This window comes from Bombus pyrosoma, linkage group LG1, assembly GCF_014825855.1.
Source record: "Bombus pyrosoma isolate SC7728 linkage group LG1, ASM1482585v1, whole genome shotgun sequence".
Classification (NCBI taxonomy): domain Eukaryota; kingdom Metazoa; phylum Arthropoda; class Insecta; order Hymenoptera; family Apidae; genus Bombus; species Bombus pyrosoma.
Window position 1 is genome coordinate 14302679 of NC_057770.1, and position 12749 is coordinate 14315427.

Below are 12749 nucleotides of genomic sequence, written 5' to 3' on the forward strand. Positions count from 1 at the left end.
ATTTAGCATTTTTTACTTTCCTGTCAAGGCCCTTAATCGCCATCAAACATCTTTCAAATCGAAACGTTCCTTAGGGTTATTTTTCATTAAGATAAAGCACAGAAAAAGCGGGGTCTTCCCATGTTCGACAGTCACTGGTGGGTGGACAGGGACGTACATAATAGATCTATATTTCATGTATAAATAAAACTATTTTTATATGTTTTATACTGTATTGATTTGGTCACACCATTGTAGTAACGATGGTAATAATAAAAAATGTATAACTATTGACATTTGTTCAAATTATGTATTTCTAAAAATCTTGGCGCGCCGGTCACCGGCGACCCTGTCACAGGGTCATAAAACAATAATAGGATAACCACGCCTGACAAACATCCTGCAGGCCACAGCCATGGAGACGATAATCAGATAGTGTCCCAGGTCCAGAAGACAGTATAACAGGATAGCCACTTGTGACTAGTGCCCGGCGAAACCCCTTCCAGAGGGTTCAAACCCTAGCATATAAACTTTCCCAAAATCATCACTCGACACACTCTATTATAACATTCTGAATCATTACTCTGTGTGATTCGTACAATAAATTTTATTATCATATCTAAAATCCGAATTTTTTTACCTTACTTGCGAAACATTCGAACTACGACGCAAGGAGATTACCGGTGATCTGTTAATTTCGTGTGTCTCCTACGTGACAACCCCCACGGCGCCACGACCAAGTTGAGTGCCGGTCACCGGTGACCCCTGTGGCATTCAACGTGTTAATTATACGTGATTGCTCTTATTTTAAAATATTTTAAATTAATAAGAATGCAAGATGACAAAAATTTACGTTTACATGACAAAATAAAATCATATTATTATATAGAATAATATCGTTTCATAGATGAATGTTCACAGAAAACAAATCGTGGTTGCACTAATGACGTTCTCGCTTGAATGCGTGTTCACATCGCAGCTATTCTGTAATAATATCCTGGATTGTCCACTTTGTGAAATCCACAGATCGGGAGAGGCACGGGCCTAGCTATCGACTCGAGAACATAACGGTGTAATTGGAAAGTTGCCCGGTATTTGATGAAAAGGCGAACGTCTTTCTTCTCCTTTGATCGACGTTCCAGGAGCATTCAACCTGAAACGAGTTTTATCTACTATTTGCTGTTCCTTTTTCATTGGTTTTGTTAAAGCCATCAACTCCTACAACTTGTAAGTTGTAACTAAATATAATCGCGTTTCGCGGTGAACCGCAGATAACAATTTTGACAATGACAAGTTGTCAATGCTTCAAGATAAGTTTCTTTTTTTTTTATTTGGAGGTAGTCTACAATCAATTCTCATTGAGAATTATAAGTAAATTATTGTGGCGTGGTACTATAACGTGAATAATAAATGATTATCGTATATTTGCTCCTAGCTGAATCTAATGTTTAAGTCTAGAGGGTAATGTCTTTTTAGCCTGCGGATTTGATTCGTCGTATCAAGTAATTGAGTAACTAGTGGGTTTTGGTGCGTGTTAATTTTTATGTTATATATGTTACTTGTCAAAGAAGAAATATACAAGTTCAAAAGCAGATATAACACAAGAGTCAACAACCACCACAACCCATTAGTCACCCAACTACTTGACACGACGGATCAGACCCGCAGACTAAAAAGAAAATACCCTTTAGATTCAAGCATTAGATTCAGCTAGAATCAAACATAATATAAATTATTATAATCCAAGTTACTGTACCACGCCAAATGAAGTTAAAATTCTCAAGGAAAATTGATTGATTGAAAACTACCAAATAAAAAAAATATCTGTTACTGAATTTGGATATTTCTGCTTTAACTGTAGGTATCTTAAGGTAGCGATGTATTGTTTCGTTGGTAACATACCAAGGTGCATCCATTAAGGATCTTAGAGTTTTTGATTGGAATCGTTGGAGAATTTCTATGTTGGAATTACTCGCTGTTCTCCATAGTTGGATCCCATAGGTCCAAACAGGTTTTAATATGGCTTTATATAGAATTAACTATAGAATGAGTCGGTAGAATTATTTTAATTTTAATTTAAGTTGCTTGGGTTCAAGATAAGTGCACAAAATTTAACGGTTGATCTGGAATCGTGAAATCTTCATGTAAATTTGTAAATATTTCTACTATAAAGCGCTAACTTTCGTTTAATTTTCTTTTATTCGAAGTCTTTCGTATTAAAACTGAATGGAGAGATGGGGAACATCTTTTGCTAGGAAGAAGGTTGGAGAAAAATTTTGTGTGAAATTATAGCTGATATGCTTAACATGGTCCTAAATGTGGAACACTAATGATACAATTTAGAAAAATGACTAAATTGTTATAGTATCTCTGACGTCATTGAGTGTTATAGGATCCTATTGTAAATAGAACACTACGTACATATTTCGTTTTTAAAATTATTAATTATATCTTTTCAAATTATAGTGTCATAGTCTGCACTATTGTTACACTCATTGGTGTAGGAAAAATCTGTTCTGAAAAGGGTAACGTTTATTTTCTGACATCTAATGTTCGTTCCCATCTGATTTACAAACGAAAACACGAGGATGAAACGCAATGAAATTCACAGTGATAGTCGAATCGAATGCGTTTCCTTTGTTGAAATCGATGGAACAAAAACAGCGTTTATCGTTTCACAGGGTTTGGGACATGGTTTCAACATTTTGGACGTAGGCGAATTACTATGTACTTCCGATACCGTATCATTCGGTTGCCCGTATTTTTCATGCTCGACCGAGCGATTAAGCCCACGACGGCGAACAATGAAACGATCGGCGAATCTCCGTGCGGCTGGCGCTGCTGGTTTGCTTGTTGCGAAAGCGTGCAAGTTATGCGCCGTTAACGTGGCTCGCCATTGGATGCGATCCAAATTTCTCGGATCGTAACAGTTCGATGCTCGATCTTTCATTTTTGGAATTCCCCTTTCGACGAGTCATCGTCAACGTCACTGATAGGTGGAGAATAACAATTTAAGAAAATGGGGAAATAATGATAGTCTTGGATGTTTTTGCTATTTTACTGGATACCGAAGAATTGTTTCTTGAAGAAGATAATGCAAGATACCGAAGAATTGTTTTTTGAAGAAGATAATAGATGAGATAATAGAATCGTAGAATATACTTTTTTATTGCTTTAATCTTCTATAAAGTAAATCTAAAATGAAATCTTCTGCAAACGTTGATGTATAGCCTAAAAAATAATTTATATTGAAAGACTCAAGAGCGGAATGATCGATTTAGCCGGGATATTGGAATCTATTTGCCTGTGAAACACAAATGCAACCTATCGTTCCTCGGTTACATTGGGCACGTGATTGTAACGCTGCTCACATGAAGCGTTTAGCATTAAATAGCGACGCCAACNGGGCGCGTGAGCTTGTGTAATTGAGGCTGCCACCATGCGAGTGCTTGGAGTATGTACTGTTCTTATCAATCGTATTTTATACTCAGTTTATACAGTATCCTATGCAAGCAAGTCTACCATGTTTTGAATAGCAGAAAATTTATCGTCCAGTAGAAAACGTCGTAGGAGGCGAACTTCAATATCTCTTTTCCAAAAGTGTCTAACCTCTCTACAAAAGATCCAATCATTTGGTAAATTTTTCTAACTTAATTGCTAAATAACATGTGGATGGCTACCCCCGGCCGGATACCATCTTCGAGTTTGACTATTTTATTTCTTTATATCTATTTATTTCTATTTCTGGATACCGAAGAATTGTTTTTTGAAGAAGATAATAGATGAGATAATAGAATTGTAGAATATGCTGTTCCTTAGAAGGATCTGGCCACGGAGCGAGCGAAAGGATGGTTATTAAGGATGGGTCATTCCTGTCATCGCACGTCGATAGAAAAAACTGCAACCGATTTCGTGGACTGCGCCCTTTTCAGCCATCGCGGAATGAGTTTCATTGCCGGATTCAGAACGGATTTTATGCCTGTGTGGTATCAACAGAGCGAACCGGAACGTATCGGATGGAAATGCGCGCATCGGTCTTTGAACTGTCGACAAACGCTCGGTAACCACCACACACTGTGCCGAAAGAGCCCGAAAAGGTTCAGTCTCTCAAAGCATCTGCATTCTCTTGATACCGATATGAAAGAGCAGGTTGCCACCTCCTCCTTCATAAATATGTGTTTTATACGAAGCATTTCGAACTTTCATTAGCACTGAAATGATATCCCAGTATCACGTTTATATTAATAGATATAATAAAATCAATAAAATCATATTAATGTTAGATTAGATTAGATAATAAATATAATAAAATTAATATAATCATAGCATTCGTTTTTCGTTACAGTGCTAACGAAATTTCAAGATGCTTCTTATAATTCTTAGAACACGTAATGTATGGGTACATGACAGTTTTGAGTGTTTAAATATTTTTATGAATCAAAGATCGATGATTCTTCTCTTTGTAAAAAGTGACATTTCCAGTGAATTACTTTATGTTTTGCAATAGAAACATTACAAAAATTGAATGATACTTTCAAATAAATGCAATTAAAAATGGATAATTTTCAATTGCATGTAATTTAGTATTTTAATAACTTTAAGTGAAAATATATAAATTGATCAATATTTCACTGCTGTTTTGTAGCTTTTTGGTATCAGTAAAAATTTATATCTAACTTTATCATCTTTTTGCGTTTGGAGAAAAGGATTTATAAAAACGTATGCATATTTAAAATATGAAAAATTGTGGATTTACCGAAGTAACTATTCGTGTGAGGATTCATGACTCAACATCGTCATTCAAAATGAGTATTCACCATGAACTCTATAATTGGCGATATATGTAGGAGATGGCCGTTTACGAAATTACGCGGTGTTCCGGCGACGTGGACGTTCGTCAAATGCAATTAGCGCACGCGATAAGCAAATACATACCTGCGTCAGTGTGATTAGGCGAGCTTTCGAAATGTATACGTCGAACCGGTCGTGAATAGGAAATTCGCCTTTGGCTCTCGTTTCATCTGTATAAAATAATTCGAGAGGTCGCAAGTAAACGAATTTTAATTAAGGCATGTGGAAAAGAAGATAGCAGATACGAGTCCCGTGAAAATTGAACAAGCGGAAACGTCAAGATAAAACAGTCGAATTGGAAGCGAGGAGAAGCAGAATCGAGGAAAAAAAAATACAAGATAAGATATTGATTTCTCGGCGAATTCCGGTCGCCTACAGCGGTCTCGCCCTCCGTTTCCGATTTTTCCTCGCTTTCTATCAAATTCACGGATTTTATTTGCGGTAATGTATTCCCGATCGCTGGTTTCGCACGTGCATACATCCTTGGCGAGTGATAAACCACAAAAATTTTAAACCAGCACAAATCAGCGAGAAGAGATCTGCTTTTTTCCTCTCTCTGTTGAGCGAACCTTTTAAAACAAAAATTTCCCAATAGTTGTGAATAGAATAGTTGTATATGTAGTTGGTTGCAATTTTTTTATGATTGGCGATACTTATTTTTACTAAGCAGGCTTGATATTTCATGCTAGATTTAGTTCACCTGTACAAATGTCTATAACATTTGCATAGACAAATAATACATTTCTCAATTTGTGTCGCCAATAATGTGAATTCCTAATAAAAGAACTCATTTACAATGAAGTTATAAGTAATTAGATACTTTTTCCATCAGTTTATTGATTTCATTTCTGGGTAATGAGAGAAGAATAAATTCATTTTACTGATGGACTGTGACACGCGAGCTTTTGATGTTGACAGTTATAATTCACAAGGTAATATCAATTAATTTATGTAATTTGTCATGCAATTGCTTCGTAAAGCATTAATATTGAATTTGTAAATTAGTCTATTGTTTTCTTAATCACAATTTTCTACTTTGATCTCAAATGTAGAATCAGTAATTCTGCCGGTCAGATTGAGTTTTCAATGTATATACAGTCCAAAGGCAATATTTTAATTTAATGTTACATTAGTATTATAATAATACTGTTATAGTTATACATATTCATTGCTTTTGAAATATAAAGTGAAGAATTTATCAGACCAAAAACCATTGCAGACATACACATCTCCAAGATAATTAATTATAAGACATAGTAAGAGATCAAATTATTTGTTTTCTGCCTATGATAGATTAGCCATGTCATAAAAAATGGTTTACTTTATTTTTTAACATTGGTATTCATCCGAAATTGCTTCGCGTACAAAAAGAAGGAAACGTTTTGTTTCATTTTAACGTGTAAATGGATCGAACGCAGAAAGTCCGTGGCTGGAGACGTTCGTTTCGTCGTACGAATCGCAAAATCTAACGAGCAGATTCCGTGAAGCGGCTCATGAAATGATAGAGAAATGAAGTCGGACAATCGTTGACGAATCGGTTCGGAGCCTGTGATTAACTGCTTCGATGGATCGCTGAATTGACCAGTGTTCAATTCGTGAAATAATTTTTCCGGCCATTCGTAATTATTCAATGTGACCGTTTCGAATCGTTCCGGCGAAATCACTGTAATCGGTCCTGGCCAAATGAAAGATTTTGTGTTTTAATTAAACGTAAAATTCTCTCTGCGATCCCATTGTACGTACGTGATTCTTCTTCCCCTCCCCATTCAAGAATTGATCTTCGTTCTACTTTATCGAATAAAAATTTCTTGTTTTATGAATTCTTCGTACGTTGTAAAACATGTATTTTTAAAATTAAGGACAATCGAGGACTTTAGATAAAGTGAGCTATCAGCCGATTTGTAGTAGGCAACAGCACGTGAATGTTAATAAAATGAATGAAGTAATGAGAAACTAACGAATAAAGTTGGTAAATAATAATTAAAACGTAGCGAATATTAAAAATCTTTTGACGCAGTTTATTTAATTCACTCTTATGGTGGTGAAAGTTTCTCTTCTTCTAGAAATCTTCATCTTCTCAATTTCTCCTCCTAATATTTTAATATTTCTATTTTAACCACTATACCGTCGGTATATTTTTCTAGTAGCACTATAAACTAGTCGAAACAATAAATATTTAATAAATAGTACAAAGACAAATTTTAAATATTGCTACTGTGGCGATATACGATCGTAAAGAGTTAATATTGCCATATTTCTAAATTTCTCATATTTATTTCCTAAATTTTTAAATCACAATATCCAAGACAAATTCAAGTAACGTGTACTCACCATCGCATCGATGTCGATCAAGCAATTCGGAACATGCGGCGAAAGTAAGAGCCAGAGAATTGAAATTTCGTCGCGGAATTTTATAGGTGTCTAGGCGCCGTAAATTATAGAATTGTTCAATAAAAGTTGTCCCTCTTGGAGAGACAGGATAACCTGCACGCCAGAGAAAAATCTTTTGTATAGAGAACGATACATCAAGCCTCAGGGATGGTAGCAAGTCCGATTTAGTTTTCGAGGTGAAAAGGAATTCTCCATATATTCCTCTCGATTCCTACTCGTACGTGATCAGAAGGAAAAAATTGGTCCTCGTTCGAGGCTTTCGGCTCGAGTTATGGTCGCGTATACAATTGTCTCCGAATTTATAGCAACCCCTGATGAAATGTAGGAGTATGAACCTTTCTCGACGTTTAATCGTAACGGAGAGTCTACGTACGATCGAGCAAAAGCGATACATCGTCACAGATACGGCTATTGGCTTTTAGATTGCGTACCGGAGACAGAGTAGTTACGTTAACTGCATCATAAACAGCAATTTGAGGGCGATACTGTTCCGGATTTCCTTCGGACGAACAATTTGACGAATTAGAGACGTTCGGGTCTTCAATTCTAAAACTATTCACGACTATGATATAAAATAATTTTTTTTTTACAAAAGAAGCCAAATTAAAGAAATGTAAGAACACGCTTTTATCCACATATTTTACAAAATGTCATTCAGATTCTCTAAAAATGCACTGTTGGTATAAAATTTCTATAAAAAATTGTCAATTATTCGATATTATTTTGCAATTCTATTTATAATATCATAGAATATGATATTTATTGTATATTTTTAGTTATTTTTCACTACATAGACGTTCAGAAAATGTCTCAAGGTATTAATACTTGTCAATTAATATTAGATACAAATAGTTTTGTGACAAGACATTGCCAATCATAGTTGAGAAGAAATAAAGAAATTTTTGCAAGATATATAAAATAAAACATGTCAATTTACGAAACCGGAAAACATAAAACCATTCTCGTTAGTGTCTTGATAACTGTAGTTATTAAATTTACCATTTTGTGAAAATCACATCGCATGAAATTTCTAAGCTTCGTCGCGTTTCTTCGATAACAACGCTATTCCAATGTGAATCACCAACACGAACTCTTTGAAAATTATATCTTTTGAGAGTAGAGCACAGCAAGTTCTAAAGACTTTCCGATAGTTGGCCCTTCCAGTGCGATGCCTGTAAGTTAAACGCAATTAGAACAGAGTCGAAAATCGAGGTTCGGTAGAAATGTTTATTACGTGTGCGCATAGTGTAGAATCGAATGTCGTTAGGAGGACCGATGTTATTTCCATGAACGAAGAATAATGGGAAGATCGCAGAGCGCCGAGCTTGCAGAAACGGCCTCGATGAACTACTGGCTTTGCGAAATCATGAAGACAGATCGAGGCGACCGAATCGTACGGCATCGTTGTCGCTATGAAGAAATTTCTTCACTTCCCGTGAATTCTCTATGTGATTAGAAACGGACCTTTCTCTCCAGTGGAAGTCGTTCCAATAGAACCCTGTATTTGTCATCCGAAATGTTCGTTTTTGGCGACGGAGAATTCTGATAGCTCAGCATTTTTGAAATTTTGGTCCCCATTTCATTTTTTTTTCATTATTTTGCCGTTTTTCTTTTGTTAAATTGGTGCGTGTGAAATATTCTTTCTACAAAGTTTGATTTTCACGAACTAATACTACTTACTAAATTTTGTTTTACTGTCAATTATCAATTGCATTAAAAGTGATGAAATTTGGTATAAATTATGTATCTGTATTAAGTGCTAGGAAGATTTAATAAAAATATCAAAACCTCGTTATAGTGATTATCACGAATAATTAAAGTATTTGTATAACTTTCTTATATGGGCTTATAATTGAAAAAATGTCATGCAAATAAACAGAAATTTAACGTTTGAAGAAGATGGAAAATAATTTCCATTTTGCTTAAACAATCTTTTAATTCATAGTTAATAAAATAATAGCTCGATTTCAAGAATTTTCCAATCCAGAAATCGATAATTCTTATAAATCTATAATACTGAAACCAATTAATCGTTGGTATAGTGTATTTAATAATATAAAAATTACTTTGGTTACATACATCGTGTCTTAAAGAAACTGTATACAATTGTACAGAAAAGGATACTGCCTATGTACTAATCTAGTATATTTTGCATCCATACAAGCCGTCAAAATACAAAATTATGAATATTATAAATATATTAAATACTATCTGAATGCATTTGAAACTTTCAGCATGCGTAAATGGCGAGTTCCAGATAAGAAGTAAATCAGAAGTAAGCAGTGGACACGGTGCAAAGTCGGAGTTTCAGAGAACTGTGCGAACGAGTGTTCCACTCGGCTCTTTAACAAGTTTACGGGAGCATAACGTTAGAACGGTAACGTTCATGACTGGCCATTCCACGCGATAAATTTCTCTATGAACGCACCGTCTCGGATGGCGGAAAGGCGTCGCTAACCATCGGAACCCTCTTATCTGCGACTGCTAAGTAGAAAGGTGACAGTAACGCCGCGTAGAAATGACACGTTATAACGATAAAAGACATTTCACGGCTAGTTTCTTCGATGCATTCGCAATTCTTAGGCTCGAATTCACGTTAAAGAACCAAACGATCATCCTGGAAATGTACCTAATAGCAATTCGCGGAATTATTATTGCTAACATCTCAGCAATTTTATTGACGTTCAAGAAAAATTTTATTGAGATACGCGGATATTTCTGTGATTCTCGAATCCAAACAGCTTGAATAAGTAAGAATGGTATGTAGAAAGATGTTTAAAGCGTGCCAATCTTACCGTTTTGACTTCATGGAGCAAAAATTCACTTTCTTAATTTATGAACACGTACTATATACCACTGGACAAAAGTTCTATAGAGCCGAAGAATTTGAAAAATGAGAACAAAAATTTTAGAAAATTCCCTGTCAAAAAATATTAACGTAATATTTTTTTAGTATATATTTAGTATATAAATGAGCAGTGTATCTGGATTTTCTGCAATTGAATATTTTTTCTTTTTAGTGAACTTATATTGCAATGAAAGCCTGCAGTATTCGTAATACACCTCTGTCAGCTTTTGAAATAATTTTCGTGATTAAATCAAAAATAGTCAAGCTATAAACTTTTTTATTGCTTTAATCTTCTATAAAGGAAATCTGAAATGAGATCTTCTGCAAACGTTGATGTATAGCCTAAAAAATAATTTATATTGAAAGACTCAAGAGCGGAATGATCGATTTAGCCGGGATATTGGAATCTATTTGCCTGTGAAACACAAATGCAACCTATCGTTCCTCGGTTACATTGGGCACGTGATTGTAACGCTGCTCACATGAAGCGTTTAGCATTAAATAGCGACGCCAACNGAGCGCGTGAGCTTGTGTAATTGAGGCTGCCACCATGCGAGTGCTTGGAGTATGTACTGTTCTTATCAATCGTATTTTATACACAGTTTATATAGCATCCTATGCAAGCAAGTCTACCATGTTTTGAATAGCAGAAAATTTATCGTCCAGTAGAAAACGTCGTAGGAGGCGAATTTCAATATCTCTTTTCCAAAAGTGTCTAACCTCTCTACAAAAGATCCAATCATTTGGTAAATTTTTCTAACTTAATTGCTAAATAACATGTGGATGGCTACCCCCGGCCGGATACCATCTTCGAGTTTAACTACTTTATTTCTTTAGTGAGGTTAGTGGAGTGTTTTCTTTTTAGTCTTCTTTCTATGACAGTTTTGCTCGCTTCAGCAGCCTGCTGGTTTGGATGTGTTGCCATTCTTTCCTTGTACTTTTCTGCGTACCAACCGATTTTTTCTTTGACCGTTGGTATTTTTAAGACTTTGCGTATATCTTCGTTTCTGACATACCATGGGGCGTTGACTATTGTTCTCAGTATCTTCGATTGTAGCGACTCTAGTTTATTTATGTGGCTCATTGCTGCTGTCCCTCAGAGTGGTATTCCGTACGTCCAAATTGGTTTTATTATCGTTTTGTAGATTTTTAGTTTATTTTCTATGCTGAGTTTAGAGTTTCGACTACTTAGCCAGGACATCTGTCTTCTTTTTATCCGTATTTTGTCCATAATTGATTTAGTATGTTGTTTCCATGTAAGTTGTGTGTCTAAGTGAAGTCGTAGGTATTTAACTTGCCTTGTTTGTGTTATGTGCGTGCCATTCAATTGGATATTTAGTGGTTTTCGTTTTCTTGCTGTAAATGTAATATGGTTGCATTTACTGGGGTTTGCTTTTATTTGTTTATCTTATAGCCACTTTTCTATTTTTGTGATGTGCTATCGTAGTAATGTGACTGCTGTTTCCGGATTAATGTGCCTCACTATTATAGCCGTGTTGTCCGCGAATGTCAGTATTTTGCTGTTGATAACTCTTGGTATGTCGGCCATATATAGTATGTATAATAATGGTCCTAAGCTGCTTCCTTGCTGTACCTCTGCCTTGATGTCTGTTGCTTAGATATGATTTGAGTAAGTGGTGGATTTATTCCGGGAAGTGTTTTTTAATTGTTTGTAAGAGGCTTTCATGGTTCATTTCGTCAAGTGCTTTCTCAATATCCATGAAGTGGGTTGTACAGTACTGTTTCTTTTCTATTGCTAGTAAAATTTCATTCGACGAGCCTATTCATAAAAGATGTCTACAAGATTTCGAATATAATCGTGGGCCCGTGTATATTTAAATTAAATGCTTAGTGTTACCATCTGCATGCTTATCGTCAGCATATCTTTATTATCTAATGTAATAGTCATACAACATTTACTGTATTGTTTATTCGTATGCCTTCATACAATAATTTCACCATTCGCTGAGTGCCATTTAGTCTCGTAGAATCCGCGTATTCCAATTCAATTACGAGAGCCTAGGACGCGAACAACTCAATATACGTATAAGTCTTAATCATAGGAGGTAACAGGGTACAAACAAGAAGCCTACATTGTAATACGAATAGTTGTAGCGTTGTTTGCTACGAAGCAACGGAGCACGATTCTCCACCCCCTCCTTTGACACTGTTATCTTATTGTTATTCGGGGAGACAGTTAATTACCCTCGCGGTTTCAAATTTCTCAACCGCGGTGGGAAATTCGGGGAAGAGCCACGTACCGTAGCGAATCAGGAATTGTTTTGTAATGCCTAATTCCTGAGCTCCAACGAACTGGAATAGCGTATTAATCCGATATATTAACGTTTATTTTTTAATTTTTTTTATGGAATCGACAAATTGGATATCATATATTATTTATCGATCGAAAGAATGAAATTGAAGAATGAAGAATCAAACAAATTTTTTTCTAATATCTTTTTCTTATATTATAACTATTATATTATATATTATACTATTTATATTATATATTATACATTATATTATACTATTATATTCTTGTATTATAACTATTATATTATAAAAAGTAAATATTCAATTATTTTCTTGAGCTAGTATATACACTACGGTTAGTGTATTTCTTCGAAAACGAGAAAAGTTAAGTGCAACGAAAATAAAAAATACTGATATGTTAGCAGTT